A 16,115-nucleotide genomic window follows, 5' to 3' on the forward strand; every position below is an offset into this window, starting at 1 on the left:
ATATTTTTCTGCTCTATTTTCATTTTGCATGTTCTATCTTGGCTGGAATTTATTAGTATCTGCAGTTGCTCCAGTTTAGTGATTAAATCAGTTGGGAGAGATATTTTCTAAAGTAGTGTTAGCTGTGAGGTGTTGCCCGGTATCTATCAATTGGTATCAGAGCACTGATTCTAGGGATGAAGAAAGTTGACTTCATCAAAGATAGTGGGCGTTGGTGGATGGTTCGACGACTGACTCAATGGGAACTTCGAGAATCAATGACGAACAGAATTTGTCCTCGCTGTGACGATAAGGAAAAGCTGAAGCATGATTGTAAACGCAAATCATGGGTTGTTCTCGTGGTAGAAGAGGATGATCAAGATGATGAAGGCATTCTAATCGCATTCGACGGAGATTCAGAAAGGAAAATAACTGACCTTGGTGATTTTGGTATTATGAAAGGAAGTCCGATGTCATTTGAAGACCCATCGATGGAAATAGGCCATCAGAAAGAATAAATGGCAGATTCAGACGGGTTTCAATTGCCATAATCCATTGGTTCATATGGGAATCAACTTCCATTGACGATGAGGATAGATCAGACAATAACAGTTGCGAACGAAAAGCAATAAGAGGAAGAAAATGAGAAATCTATGGAAATGCAACCAATTACTAGGTGCTCAGATTCCGTTAAGAAAAGAGAGAAAGAAGAAGCCGCGGTTGGAGAATGAGGCGTCCATGAAGAAAGGAAAGGAGGAAGATGGGTTTTTAATCGTTCTCGGCCCAATAACCCATTTACCCAGCCCAAACCCAACTCATTAAACCAAAATCCATCACTATTAAACCTAGCCCAATACCCAATCACACCCACACTAATTGATTTCGGCCCAAAACATTTTTTACTCAACTCAAAATCAATTCGAACTACTAAGCCCAATCCAAAACCAAATTGGAATAACCCAAAAGCCCACAACCCAAACCCATTACAATTAAATCCAAATCCATTACAACCCAATTCTCAAACACTCAATCCAGCCCCAACTCAAATCAACCTATACATTGCATATTCCAGCCCAGAAGCCCTTACACCAATAAATTCAAACCACCATACTCAATTAATCATACCTGATAAAAATCCAAACTCAAGACCAGAACTGAAACCCAATTGGCCCATACCAAATATAAGCCCAATTTTTACCCCAATCCAAACTCAGCCTTTTAACATATTTAACCAAAAGTTAAAATTTGCCCACCTATTCCCTCATTTCCATCTTGGGGACAAGGTGGCTCTTGATAGGAGGGACAATGTTAGGACTTAAATTTATGTCTCTCAGGAGAAGAAAAAATAAATAGGGGAAGGCAGTTGGCAACAAACAGAAAAATTGAGGGGTCTCAACTATACCAACAAATCAACAACAGGAGAAAGAGACACATGGCATATCATTAGAGGAAGAGAAGGAGAGATTAGTTGAGGAAAGGAAGAAAAATGGAGCAGGTGGAAATACAGTGGCAGAGGGAAAATTTGAGGAATGTGAGCAAAAGAGTTTCAACCTCTCAAAAGCTGAACAAGGGAGCCCTTGGCTTACTCTTTCTTTTGGTGGTTTTTTGTGAATCCTTTTGAAATCCAGTTTGTTGTTATTGAGTGTGCTTTTGTGGGATTCTGTTTTTGTTCTGTAATTCTGAGATTTAACAATTGTATTAGCTGGGAAATAGTCATTGTATTGATAGAGTAAGATTGTATTTAAGTTGACAAATCAATCAATACAATACATATTTTTCTGCTCTATTTTCATTTTGCATGTTCTATCTTGGCTGGAATTTATTAGTATCTGCAGTTGCTCCAGTTTAGTGATTAAATCAGTTGGGAGAGATATTTTCTAAAGTAGTGTTAGCTGTGAGGTGTTGCCCGGTATCTATCAATTGGTATCAGAGCACTGATTCTAGGGATGAAGAAAGTTGACTTCATCAAAGATAGTGAGCGTTAGTGGATGGTTCGACGACTGACTCAATGGGAACTTCGAGAATCGATGACGAACAGAATTTGTCCTCGCTATGACGATAAGGAAAAGCTGAAGCATGATTGTAAACGCAAATCATGGGCTGTTCTCGTGGTAGAAGAGGATGATCAAGATGATGAAGGCATTCTAATCGCATTCGACGGAGATTCAGAAAGGAAAATAACTGACCTTGGTGATTTTGGTATTATGAAAGGAAGTCCGATGTCATATGAAGACCCATCGATGGAAATAGGCCATCAGAAAGAATAAATGGCAGATTCAGACGGGTTTCAATTGCCATAATCCATTGGTTCATATGGGAATCAACTTCCATTGACGATGAGGATAGATCAGACAATAACAGTTGCGAACGAAAAGCAATAAGAGGAAGAAAATGAGAAATCTATGGAAATGCAACCAATTACTAGGTGCTCAGATTTCGTTAAGAAAAGAGAGAAAGAAGAAGCCGCGGTTGGAGAATGAGGCGTCCATGAAGAAAGGAAATGAGGAAGATGGGTTTTTAATCGTTCCCGGCCCAATAACCCATTTACCCAGCCCAAACCCAACTCATTAAACCAAAATCCATCACTCTTAAACCTAGCCCAATACCCAATCACACCCACACTAATTGATTTCGGCCTAAAACATTTTTTACTCAACTCAAAATCAATTCGAACTACTAAGCCCAATCCAAAACCAAATTGGAATAACCCAAGAGCCCACAACCCAAACCCATTACAATTAAATCCAAATCCATTACAACCCAATTCTCAAACACTCAATCCAGCCCCAACTCAAATCAACCTATACATTACATATTCCAGCCCAAAAGCCCTTACACCAATAAATTCAAACCACTATACTCAATTAATCATACCTGATAAAAATGCAAACTCAAGACCAGACCCAAAACCCAATTGGCCCACACCAAATATTAGCCCAATTTTTACCCCAATCCAAACTCAGCTTTTTAACGTATTTAACCAAAAGTTAAAATTTGCCCATTTATTCTCTCATTTCCACCTTGGGGACAAGGTAGCTCTTGATGGGAGGGAAAATGTTAGGACTAAAATTTATGTCTCTCTCAGGAGAAGAAAAAATAAATAAGGGAGGGCAGTTGGCAACAAACAGAAAAATTGGGGGGTCTTAACTATACTAACAAATCAGCAACAGGAGAACGAGACACATGACATATCATTAGAGGAAGAGAAGAAGAGATTAGTTGAAGAAAGGAAGAAAAATGAAGCAGGTGGAAATGCAAGGGCAAAGGGAAAATTTGAGGAATGTGAGCGAGAGAGTTTCAGCCTCTCGAAAGCTGAACAAGGGAGCCCTTGGCTTACTGTTTCTTATGGTGGTTTTTTGTGAATCCTTTTGAAATCTAGTTTGTCGTTATTGAGTGTGCTTTTGTGGGATTCTGTTTTTGTTCTGTAATTCTGAGAATTAACAATTGTATTAGCTGGGAAGTAGTCATTGTATTGATAGAGTAAGGTTGTATTTAAGTTGACAAATCAATCAATACAATACATATTTTTCTGCTCTACTTTCATTATGCATGTTCTGTCTTGGTTGGAATTTATTAGTATCTGCAATTGCTCCAGTTTTGTGATTAAATCAGTGGGGAGAGATATTGTCTGAAGTAGTGTTGGTTGTGAGGTGTTGCCCAGGTATTTATCAATTGGTATCGGAGCACCGATTCTAGGGATGGAGAATGTTGACTTCATCGAAGATAATTGGTGTTGGTGGATGGTTCGATGACTGACTCAATAGGAACTTCGAAAATCGATGACGAACAGAATTTGTCCTCGCTGTGACGATAAGGAAAAGCTGAAGCTTGACTGTAAACGTAAATCATGGGCTGTTCTCGTGGTAGAAGAGGATGATCAAGATGATGAAGGCATTCTAATCGCATTTGACAACGATTCAGAGAGGAAAATAACTGACCTTGGTGATTTTAGTATTATGAAAGGAAGTCCGATGTCATATGAAGACCCGTCGATGGAAATAGGCCATGAGAAAGAATAAATGGCAGATTCAGACGGGTTTGAACTGCCATAATCCATTGGTTCATATGGGAATCAACTTCCATTGACGATGAGAATAGAGCAGACAATAACAGTTGCGAATGAAAAGCAATAAGAGGAAGAAAATGAGAAATCTATGGAGATGCAACCAATTACTAGGTGCTCAGATTCCGTTAAGAAAATAGAGAAAGAGGAAGCCGCGGTTGGAGAAGGAGGCGTCCATGAAGAAAGGAAAGGAGGAAGAAGGGTTTTTAACCGTTCCCGACCCAATAACCCATTTACCCAGCCTAAACCCAACTCATTAAACCAAAATCCATCACTATTAAACCTAGCCCAATACCCAATCACACCCACACTAATTGATTCTAGCCCAAAACATTTTTTACTCAACTCAAAATCAATTCGAACTACTAAGCCCAATCCAAAACCAAATTGGAATAACCCAAGAGCCCACAACCCAAACCCATTACAATTAAATCCAAATCCATTACAACCCAATTCTTAAACACTCAATCCAGCCCCACTCAAATAAACCAATACGTTACATATTCCGGCCCAAAAGCCCTTACACCAATAAATTCAAACCACCATATTCAATTAATCATACCTGATAAAAATCTAAACTCAAGACCAGACCCAAAACCCAATTGGCCCACACCAAATATAAGCCCAATTTTTACCCCAATCCAAACTCAGCGTTTTAACGTATTTAACCAAAAGTTAAAATTTGCCCACTTATTCCCTCATTTCCACCTCGGGGATAAGGTAGCTCTTGATGGGAGGGACAATGTTAGGACTAAAATTTATGTCTCTCTTAGGAGAAGAAAAAATAAATAGGGGAAGGTAGTTGGCAACAAACAAAAAAATTGGGGGGTCTCAACTATACCAACAAATCAGCAACAGGAGAAAGAGACACATGACAAATCATTAGAGGAAGAGAAGAAGAGATTAGTTGAGGAAAGGAAGAAAAATGGAGTAGGTGGAAATGTAGGGGCAGAGGGAAAATTTGAGGAATGTGAGCGAGAGAGTTTCAGCCTCCCGAAAGCTGAACAAGGGAGCCCTTGGCTTACTGTTTATTGTGGTGGTTTTTGTGAATCCTTTTGAAATCCAGTTTGGTGTTATTGAGTGTGCTTTTGTGGGATTCTCTTTTTGTTCTGTAATTCTGTGATTTAACAATTGTATTAGCTGGGAAATAGTCATTGTATTGATAGAGTAAGGTTGTATTTAAGTTGACAAATCAATCAATACAATACATATTTTTCTGTTGTATTTTCATTATGCATGTTCTGTCTTGGTTGGAATTTATTAGTATTTGCAATTGCTCCAATTTGTTGATTAAATCAGTGGGGAGAGATATTGTCTGAAGTAGTGTTGGTTGTGAGGTGTTGTGTAGGTATTTATCAGTTGGTATCAAATCACCGATTCTAAGGATGGAGAAAGTTGACTTCATCAAAGATACTAGGCGTTGGTGGATGGTTCGACGACTGACTCAATAGGAACTTCGAGAATTGATGACGAACAGAATTTGTCCTTGCTGTGATGACAAGGAAAAGCCAAAGCATGACTGTAAACGCAAATCATGGGCTGTTCTTGTGGTAGAAGAGAATGATCAAGATGATGAAGGCATTCTAATCACATTCGACGGAGATTCAGAGAGGAAAATAACTGACCTTGGTGATTTCGGTATTATGAAAGGAAGTCCGATGTCATATGAAGACCCATCATGGAAATAGGCCATCCGAAAGACAAAATAACAGATTCAGACGAGTTTCAGTTGTCAGAATCCATTGGTTCATATGGGAATCAACTTCCATTGATGACGGGGATAAAGCAGACAATAATAGTTGTGAATGAAAAGCAAAAACAGGAAGAAAATTAGAAATCTATGAAGATGCAACCAATTACTAGGTGCTTAGATTCTGTGAAGAAAAGAGAGAAAGAAGAAGCTGCGGATAGAGAAAGAGGCATCCATGAAGAAAGAAAAGGAGGAAGAAGGGTTTATAACCCTACCCGGCCCAATAACCCATTTACCCAGCCTAAACCTAACTCATTAAACCAAAATCCATCACTATTAAACCTAGCCCAATACCCAATCACACCCACACTAATTGATTCCGGCCCAAAACATTTTTTACTCAACTCAAAATCAATTCCAACTACTAAGCCCAATCCAAAACCAAATTGGAATAACCTAAGAACCCACAACCCAAACCCATTGCAATTAAATCCAAATCCATTACAACCCAATTCTCAAACACTCAATCCAGCCCCAACTCAACTTAACCTATACATTATATATTCTAGCCCAAAAACCCTTACACCAATAAATTCAAACCACCATACTCAATTAATCATACTTGATAAAAATCCAAACTCAAGACCAGACCTGAAACCCAATTGGCCCACACCAAATATGAGCCCAATTTTTACCCTAATCCAAACTCAACTTTTTAACGTATTTAACTAAAAATTAAAATTTGCCTACTTATTCCCTCATTTCCACCTTGGGGACAAGGTGGCTCTTGATGGGAGGGGAAATGTTAGGACTAAAATTTATGTCTCTCTCAGGAGAAGAAAAAATAATTAGAGGAGGGTAGTTGGCAACAAACAAAAAAATTGAGGGGTCTCAACTATACTAACAAATCAGCAACAGGAGAAAGAGACACATGGCATATCATTAGAGAAGAGAATAAGAGATTAGTTGAGGAAAGGAAGAAAAATGGAGTAAGTGGAAATGCAAGGGCAGAAGGAAAATTTGAGGAGTGTGAGCGGGAGATTTTCAGCCTCTCGAAAGTGGAACAAGGGAGCCCTTGGCTTACTGTTTCTTGTGGTGGTTTTTTGTGAATCCTTTTGAAATCCAGTTTGGTGTTATTGAGTATGCTTATGTGGGATTCTGTCTTTGCTCTGTAATTCTAAGAATTAACAATTGTATTAGCTGGGAAATAGTCATTGTATTGATAGAGTAAGGTTGTATTTAAGTTGACAAATCAATCAATACAATACATATTTTTCTGCTCTATTTTCATTCTACATGTTCTGTCTTGGCTGGAATTTATTAGTATCTATAGTTGCTCCAGTTTGGTGATTAAATCAGTGGGGAGAGATATTGTCTAAAGTAGTGTCGGCTGTGAGGTGTTGCCCAGGTATCTATCAGCAAGTCATGGGGAAGGTTAAGGGGAAACACATCACCAAACTCCTTTAAAAAGGGGCTGAACTAACAGGTTTGGTGTACTCACCCCCTTTTCCTTCTTCCTCTATATCACAAGTAATGCATAAATCAACTTACTCTTAAGAATGGTCCTCTCAATTCGGCTGCCACTCAAGAATAGGTTATCTTTCTTAATTTTAGTCCTTTGGGTGAAGGTTGGAGTTGGTTAAGGCTAAGTGGCCCTAAGGTGATGAGTTTGTCCCTAAACCGAAATGAATATATAATCTTCCTACCATCATGCTTCACACTTCTATCATATTGCTAAGGTCTCCCCAACAAGAAATGGTATGCATCCATAGGAATTATATCACACAAAACCTCATCAACATAGTGTTTGACAGTAGATAAAGGTAGTACTTGCCTTCTTACTTGAAGACTAATACCATTGCTTAGCCAATGAAGCTTGTACGATTGAGGGTGAGGTGATGAAGGTAATTTGTGCTTCTCCACAAGTGTAGTAGATGTCACACTAGCATAACTCCCACTATCTACTATGATCGAGTATACTTTACCATTGATATTGCATCTAGTTTAGGAGAAGTTGAGTCGTTGATTATCATGAAAGTTGTGTTGAACATGCAAAACCCTCATAACCAACATGTTGCCACTATCTGCCTCTTCAATCACTTCTTCCTCTTCTTCATTCTCGACCAAACCATGATCATTTTCATCATCATTACCATCATTGTCTTCCATGTCTTGGTAGGCTTCTTCAGTAGCATGTATCTTCTTGAATGTCATTACCCCTTAGTTAGGGTAATTGGCTTGGAAGTGCCCATAGTCGTGGCACTTGAAACATTTCTTATCATTTTGGGTTGATCTAGTATGGCAAGACTTGTCTTTGGCTTCATCAGCCATTTTTTCTTTGCCCTTGTCTCTAGAGGAAGTTTTAGGCTTGGTACAGGAAGAAGACCCCTTGGAAAATGAGGTCCCCTTGGTGTAAGTCTTGGTGGCCAAGAGTCTTATGGCCTTTTTTTGTTTCTCAATTTCGATGGCAAGCTTGCATACATCTTCAAATGAGCAATCGGGTTGCACTTCCACCATATTAGCTATATCTTGCCTTAATCCTGCAAGGAGTCGTGTAATAGTTTGTTCCTCAAGCTTGGGCATTTTACTCATCATCAACTTCTCAAAATCCCTAATGTATTCCTCTACACTATTATCTCCTTGCTTAAGTGTGTGAAGTTTCAAATACAACTTTTGCCTGAGGTTCTTGAGCAAGAACCATTTCTTAAATAATTTCTTCAATTTCTCCCATGATCTAACCATCTATTTCCTTTGTCTACTCCATTGCTTCTTAATGTTCCCCCACCATAGTGAAGCATAATCTTTGAACTTCAATATGGCCACCTTGCACTTCTTTTCATTTGAATATCCTTTGTATTCAAACACTCTCTTAATGGCATGAAGCCAATATATAAAGTCATCCAGGATAACCATCTCTTTCCTTTGTCTACTCCATTGCTTCTTAGTTGCTCTCTGAGTTCATGAATCTCTTCTTAGAGTTTTTGGTGACCAAATTGCCAAGGATGGGGTAAGGAAGATGATTCACTCCTTTGTGACATTTTGGCATTTGTGAGGTAGGTTGAAGGGGTTCTGGTTAGTGTTTGAGGTATAGTTCGTGTGAATGAGGAATTTAGTCTTGGTTTTGGTTATGTTTGTGGTTTTTAGGTAAGTGTTTGTGTATTGTGATGTGCAATGTTTTTGAGTTAAGAAAAGGGTGAGATAAGACTTGTGTTTAGATAAAAATGTAGGTAGAAATATGAAGTAGAAAAAGAATGCACACAACGAGATTTCAACACACAAACCAACCAAATGATTTTCGACAACAAGAAGTCAAGAAACTAACCTTTGCAACCAAAGTTCTGATACCAAATGATATGGATCCAAGTTAAGTTGTGGTGATAGTAGGTGAGTTAAGTTCAAACATCAACAATACATAACAAGTATTAGATTTGGCCAACCAAGAACAAACACAATAATGCATAAATTGAACAAAGTAACAAGTAAGAGACCTAAGGACACCCTAGGTTTAAAGGAAACAACCACCAACCAACGTTCTTCCACCACCTAACTCTAGTCACAAGAGTAAGGATGAAGGAATACAAGTTGCAAGAGCAAACTTAAGCAATTTTTCATTAATCAAGTCTAACCTTCTACATGAAAGAGATAAGCCTTTATATAGGCTACAAAAATATAATAAACTAAGCTAATTTGAATTCAAACAATAATAAAATATGGCATCTTGAGATCTTCAATCCAAATAGCTTTAATTTATGTGACATGCTTAAAGAGGAAAGGGGACAAAGGCCGCCCGAGGTTTCATCCTTTGTCTTTGTCGAATAGGTTAATTCTTGAGCTTACCAAATGTCTTCTTGTCTCCTTCAATGTAGCTCTCTCGGACTTGCTTGCAATTCCCATGATGAACCAAATACTACTAATAGAGTTCAATTACACATAAACACATAATTAATTAAACAACACTTAATCAAATAAGTAACTCCTTTGGGCTTGGATGCTAATCTTGGATCCAAGTGACCAAGTTGAAAGACTTGAGCCCAATGAGGCTTGGATGGCCGAATGGTGAAGGGAGTGAGCTTAGGCTTAAACCTTGTTCCCTTGGGTGGAAGTGTTGGAGTATGATTGCAACACATGACCCGAATCTTCATCAAATATCTAATCACAAGATGACACATCATGTGTGTCCTTAAAAGTGGGTACGCATACTATTACTCATAATTAATTAAGAGTAATATTTAGGTAAAATAAATAGGAATGTGGAGTCATGAAATATGTATGGTATGTATGAAATTAAATCGGATTGGAGACTTATGAAATATGTATTGGATTGGGAAGTTGTGAAACATGTAGGTAAAAGCAATATATAAAAAGGGAGCTAGGATTGTAAAAGGAGAGAAAAGAAAAATATTGTCTTTGTGTTTAGGTGAGCCTTTGGCTAATTGAAAAGCCACAACCTTTGAGAGAAGTTGACACCTTTTGTTGTTAGTATTAACATTGTTTCATATTGGAGTATTTGTTATGCTTTAGAGGTTCTTAACAAATTCCCATTAAAAAAATCATACCAAGTTCATCAATTGAAAGAAATATATTCTTGTACATTTTATATTCCTTTTAGGGCAAATAAACAAGATTCCATTCAATTAAGTTGCTGCACAAACATGGAATCTAAAGCAATTTCTTAAGTTTAAATATCATATATAACAATAGAAGAAGCTTATGATGTTATTTCAAGCATAATATTTAAAATATGTCTTGACTCTTGTTACGGGTGTTCAAAATCGGGTAACTGAACTGGCTTAAAGGTTTTGTAAATTGAACTGAATTTTTAGTTTGAAAAATTCCGAACCGATTAATATCTAAACCGATTTTACAAGATAATCAAACCAAATTTTCGGTTACCAATTTTTGTATTTTATATAGAAAAATTTGTTTTCAAAATATTTTATAAATTAAATTATTTCACCAAATTTGTTTCAAATATTTTTAATAAATTAAAATTTTGTTTTAAATTTTTTATCAAGGACACTTCTAAAGTACCATGTTTTAAAATTTGTATTCAAAATGTATTTTTAATAAATCATGAACACTTCTTATGATTGTTTAAAAAGAAAAACGAAGTGTAAATAGTTTTCAACCAACAAGGCTGCAAATAGAGAAAACCACACAACATTAGTTGAGATCATTAAATGCTATGCCCAAAAAAATGCTTTTCAACAAGTTTACATTTAATGCCATTTGACTTTATTGTTATCATTTAATACATGTTTAAAATAATTTCTTTTTATTATTTATGTAATTTAAAACCGGATTTCAGATTCTAAAAACTGAACCGAAATTTCAGTTTTCATAATATTCTAACCTAGTAAGTGAACTGGTTTTGCAAGCACCCTATTTTTAGAATTAGTTTATGGTTTGGATACTGGTTCGGTTTAGTTTTTGGATAATTTTAAACACCTCTAACTCTTGCATGGATGAATGTCCACCAAATAGACAATGTAAACATATCTAAATAGCTACATATACAATGTTGGTAATGATAATGTTACATTGCATGTAAACTATATGAATATGCATAAAACTAGCAAGATTAGATGTTACAACACATTGATGGTATCAGAAGTGTTTCAGTAGGTGCAAGTCAATCATCTAGTTGATGTATCTGTAACATTTTTGTAAATGTATCATGTTTATATCAATAATAATGGAAATTCTTCATTGTTGTTTTACATTTGTAATTAGATGAATGTTATCAGGACGGTAGAACCATGATGAGGAAATCAATGTATATTATTGATCATGAGAATGCTACCATTTTAGAAATGTTCGTACTTTTGGTATTATTCTTATCTAGGGCACAAACAATACGATTAAAACTATCATAGTATTGAACACAAACCTATCAAAAGGTAGTGAAAAACCTTATGTGTCAGGGTTGTTTACTGGCAACCTGATGCAACATATAGTTATATATTGAATAGACATATTGACGGATTTGACCTGTGAAGTGAATTCCATATGAATGGTAACCCTAGTATCTATAAAACACATCTTCTAACAGACAATAATACATGTGATCTTTTGACTTGAGATCATCAGATTGTCTTGTACATAGATTGATAGTTTGATACTATCTCAATGTAGTCCTTAAGAAAGAATTATCAAACTAGTGGTAATTAACTACATTGAGAGATATATGAAAACTATGGTGGATTAATAGAGTATTCATCACTCTCTAGTATGAGAGTAGATATCTTTGTTATGTCTACTGATGAATGTCAATAATCATTTAAATCTAAATTGTAATATGATTAGGTATTACTCAATCCAATGCTATCCAATCTTTGCTACGAAAGTTAATTAATGCAAATCAAAGATAATTTAAGGTAGACACTAGTTCTATGCCTCAACTTCAATGAGATATTGCTTGATAAAATGATTGAATCGTACGATAACCATATTGTTGATAGGTTTTTGTCTATTATTGATATTTCGCCATTTGGGTGACTATGATGCTTTGCTAGAGACTAATTTTGGTCTACATGTGAATGTTTGATGGGTTACATTCATTACGAATCCACTCACTACTCATCATAGACAAAAAAGGTTGATCATGAGATCTAAAGGCATTGGGTTTTATAGAGTGAATTGTGTTTGGAATCCAAGACGATAGTTTGGAACTCCATGAGATTACTGGACTTAAGTGAGATATTATGTACTTAAAGGACTAAGTTGATATAAGCTAGAAGTGGAAAGATTGCAGTGATACAATTGAGAGTTGACTTTATCCAAATTGAATAAATAATATTTGAATATCGAAAAGTGCTAGATCAGTATGAATAGGTGTTCAAGTCATAAGAATGAGAATTATTTATCTCTAGTTGACCTTATCCATTATTTTATCATATATCTCAAACATTAATCACGAAATTAATGTTGATCAATCCGAAATCAAATGAATGATTATTCATGCTTTTGAAACATTCATTCGTATGATGTGTCATACAATTGTCCTAGTTGTATCACAACTATAATAGGCATTCCATCTCCTTGAAATGCCCGTTTTAAGGTTTGCGTATAAACATACTATATTGCAAATTGTTTAGATTTTTGCAGTCTCACACTCACTCTCAAAACATATTTCACTCTTTCAAAGTGTTCTAACAGACTCTTGGGCTTCCCATTGCCTTCCTATTCATCGTTGCCTCATGTGGATCACATTGATGCCATCCTATCTTGGATTGAAAGTGAAAGGACATGATAAAATATGACATTAAAGTTGAAGGAACCTTCAAACAAAAGCAAGTTTCCTAAACATCCTATCTATGTTTTTAATTATGTATATTATGGCTATATTCTAATCCTGAATTGATTCATGGATGAATGCTATTGTTTTAAATTTTAAAATTTTACATTGTCGTTGTGTTTATAGCGTTTAGAGTCCATAAGCGTTCTTCATCATTGAACACAAATGAAACTTACCATATCCACCAAAAAACTACTATGAGAAAGTATTCAAATCCATAAGCCAATAACAGAATACTAATACTAATACTAATAAAATAGAAAAAAGAATATTTATAGATATCTCCCCTTACTAACAATCATTACCACCCAACCTAAAAAGCCCAAGCAAAATTTTCACAAACTGTAACTGGATCATAATAATAAATCCACCTGTCAAATTACACATCTATGTTTGAAATGCTATAATATGAAGGAAAATTAATAATAAATATTAAAATAATCCTCTTCTCTCATATTTCCAACTTTTGAAAAGAAACCAAAAAAAATTCTTTCACTTGGTGGTGTCACCCTACAGCATCCCATAAAATTCAAAGAAAATTATATGATTTGACGAATAAACACAATTGCACAAACAGAAATATGAAAATTGCACCACCCAACAAATGAATTGAATTGCTTATTTCGTTAGAATTAAAATGAAATTGAAGAACTCACGTAAGTATTGAGCTGTCTAATGAAGCTAGAGAAATTGTTGTGCTTGAAATAGGTAGGAAGAAGAAGACAAGCAAACTCCAGAGGGTTCCAGACCACAAAACTGTTCTTCTTCGAACTCCAAGAGACAATCTGGTCCGTCGATGAGTCGTCGACCATGTCGTAAGTCTTAAGAAGGAACGGAGCCGGTCCTCCTCCGCTTCCGCCGCCAGAAGCGGTGGCCTCCATACTCTTGGTTGGGCGTAATTTGGGTCAATTGGCTCCTGTGGAAAAGTTTCAGGAGAGGCGAGCTGACGGGATGGAAAGAAAATAGGAAGTCGTAAAAGCCCAGTCATTTCCATTCCCACGTACAGAAGAGATAACACATTAACGGTATCCAAAAAGATCGCAAACTGTTTGTAGACTCTTATTCAGTACCCATTAGGCTTCCCTCCTGTCTAAAAAACATAAGGGAAGGATTTCACAGTTTAATTCTTTCTACATTTTCTAACAGATTGTCGCAACGCTAGTAACGAGGGATCCACGTGTCTTCATCAAATCTACAACCCAGTGTTTCGTTAATGAAAAATTAGGGAAATTAAAAAAATTACCTTAATGAAAAATTAGGGAAATTAAAAAAATTACTTTTTTTTTTTATAATAAAAAATTTATCCCAAATTTTAAGGTTTAAACAAAAATTTATATATGAAATGATTTAAACAAAAATATCTTAAATATTCTATAAAATACCAAAAATACCCCTCTTTATTAAATTATCCTTTTTAAGGGTCTAAGCAAAATTACCCCTAATTTTGGGGTTTAAACAAAAACACCCTAAAATAATATCAAAATTATCCTTCTTTTTATTTCTATATAAACTATATATTTTCCTTCATTTTTAACATATCTGATAGAGATTTTTGGAAAGAGAAAAAAAGTTCGTATTTAGGATTTCGAGTGAAAAAAAAAAGTTCGTGATATCCAGTTATTTATACCTATTATTACTTCAGTTGTTATTATTTTATTAATAATATAATTATATGTGATATTTTATATAATAAATTATAGTGGTGTGTAAAAAGTGAAATAATAAAAATTACATAAGCTATGTTGTAAATATTATAGTAGTATAGGGTGAAATAATATTTTACAATAAAAGATGTTAGATGATTAGGTTAGATAATATTAGAGGGAAAATGATATTTTACAATGAAGGGTATTAGAGGAACTGTGACACATATACTAACGGATGAGTAGGAACGATTTAAATACTTTTACATGACATTGGGTTACAGTGTCTATGCATTCCAACAACATATTCGATCAGTCATTTGTATTGACACTACCTTCTTAAAGGGTAAATATCTGGGTCAACTATTTATCACTATCACATTGGATGGTAATAATCAGATATATCCATTGGCTTTTGGCATCAGTCCTAGGGAAGACCATGACACATGGTATTAGTTTTTAACAAAGCTGGAGGATGGTTTTTAACAAAGTTGAGGGATTGTTTTGGTAAGATACCTCATTTAACTATTATTTTAGATCGACATGTCAGTATATTTTCTACAATAGCTGATGTATTCCTTGCTGTGCACCATGGTTATTGTTGTCATCACCTCTATTGTAACATGCGATCTAAGTACAAGAAGAATGCAAAAGTCGCATAGCTGTATTGGAAAACAACTAAGGCGTACACGAAGTATAATTCTGAGAGGTAATGAAGTCATTGACCTGTATGCACCCTGATACAACTGCATACTTGTGTGAGGTAGGTTTTGATCGATACGCACAAGCATATTTTCTAGGATATAGGTATAATATAATGACTACCAATATCGCTGAATCGTTTAATGCACTAGTCAGACATGCTCGAGGTTTACTTATTACTATACTAATCGAGTTCACCAGAGGTACATTGTAGCAATGGTTTTATGAAAGAAAAAATCATACAAGTAAGTACATATTTAATATTATAACATGTTATAAATGTGTGTATGTAAACTTATACTTAATTACTCACCATATCTATTTGTATTTATATGATTTGTAGATACTTACACCAGCCTAGTAACACCTTGGGTTGAAGAAAAGATTGTCAAACGTGTGCGAAAATCTTCAAACTTGGGGGTGCGTCCTATAACATCTGAACGATACCAAGTTCTTGGTAGTGGCCAATATAATGCCCTGGTCAACCTTACGGAGTGGACATGTATCTGTAGAAAATTTCAACTATCACAAATTCCCTATAGGCATATCATTGTTGTTGCTAGATATATGAAGCTCACCACCTATATTTAATAGGTGCATCTATACTATAACACCGTTTTTTATCATACAGTATACGCAGAGGCTATCAATCCATTAGGAGATCAATCAGAGTGGATCCACGTAGATGAGGCAAGTGTTATCCACCATCTGTTCATGCATTATCGTCGTGCGAGTATCCAA

The 16,115-nt window shown here is 35.6% G+C and overlaps 1 pseudogene; it reads right to left on the reverse strand.

Annotated features, from left to right (window-relative positions):
• LOC123211680 overlaps nucleotides 1–14,122 on the reverse strand; it is a 28,719-nt pseudogene extending 14,597 nt beyond the window's left edge.
• Nucleotides 14,123–16,115: the final 1,993 nt, after the last annotated feature.

This window comes from Mangifera indica, chromosome 3 (assembly GCF_011075055.1).
Source record: "Mangifera indica cultivar Alphonso chromosome 3, CATAS_Mindica_2.1, whole genome shotgun sequence".
Taxonomy (NCBI): Eukaryota; Viridiplantae; Streptophyta; class Magnoliopsida; order Sapindales; family Anacardiaceae; genus Mangifera; species Mangifera indica.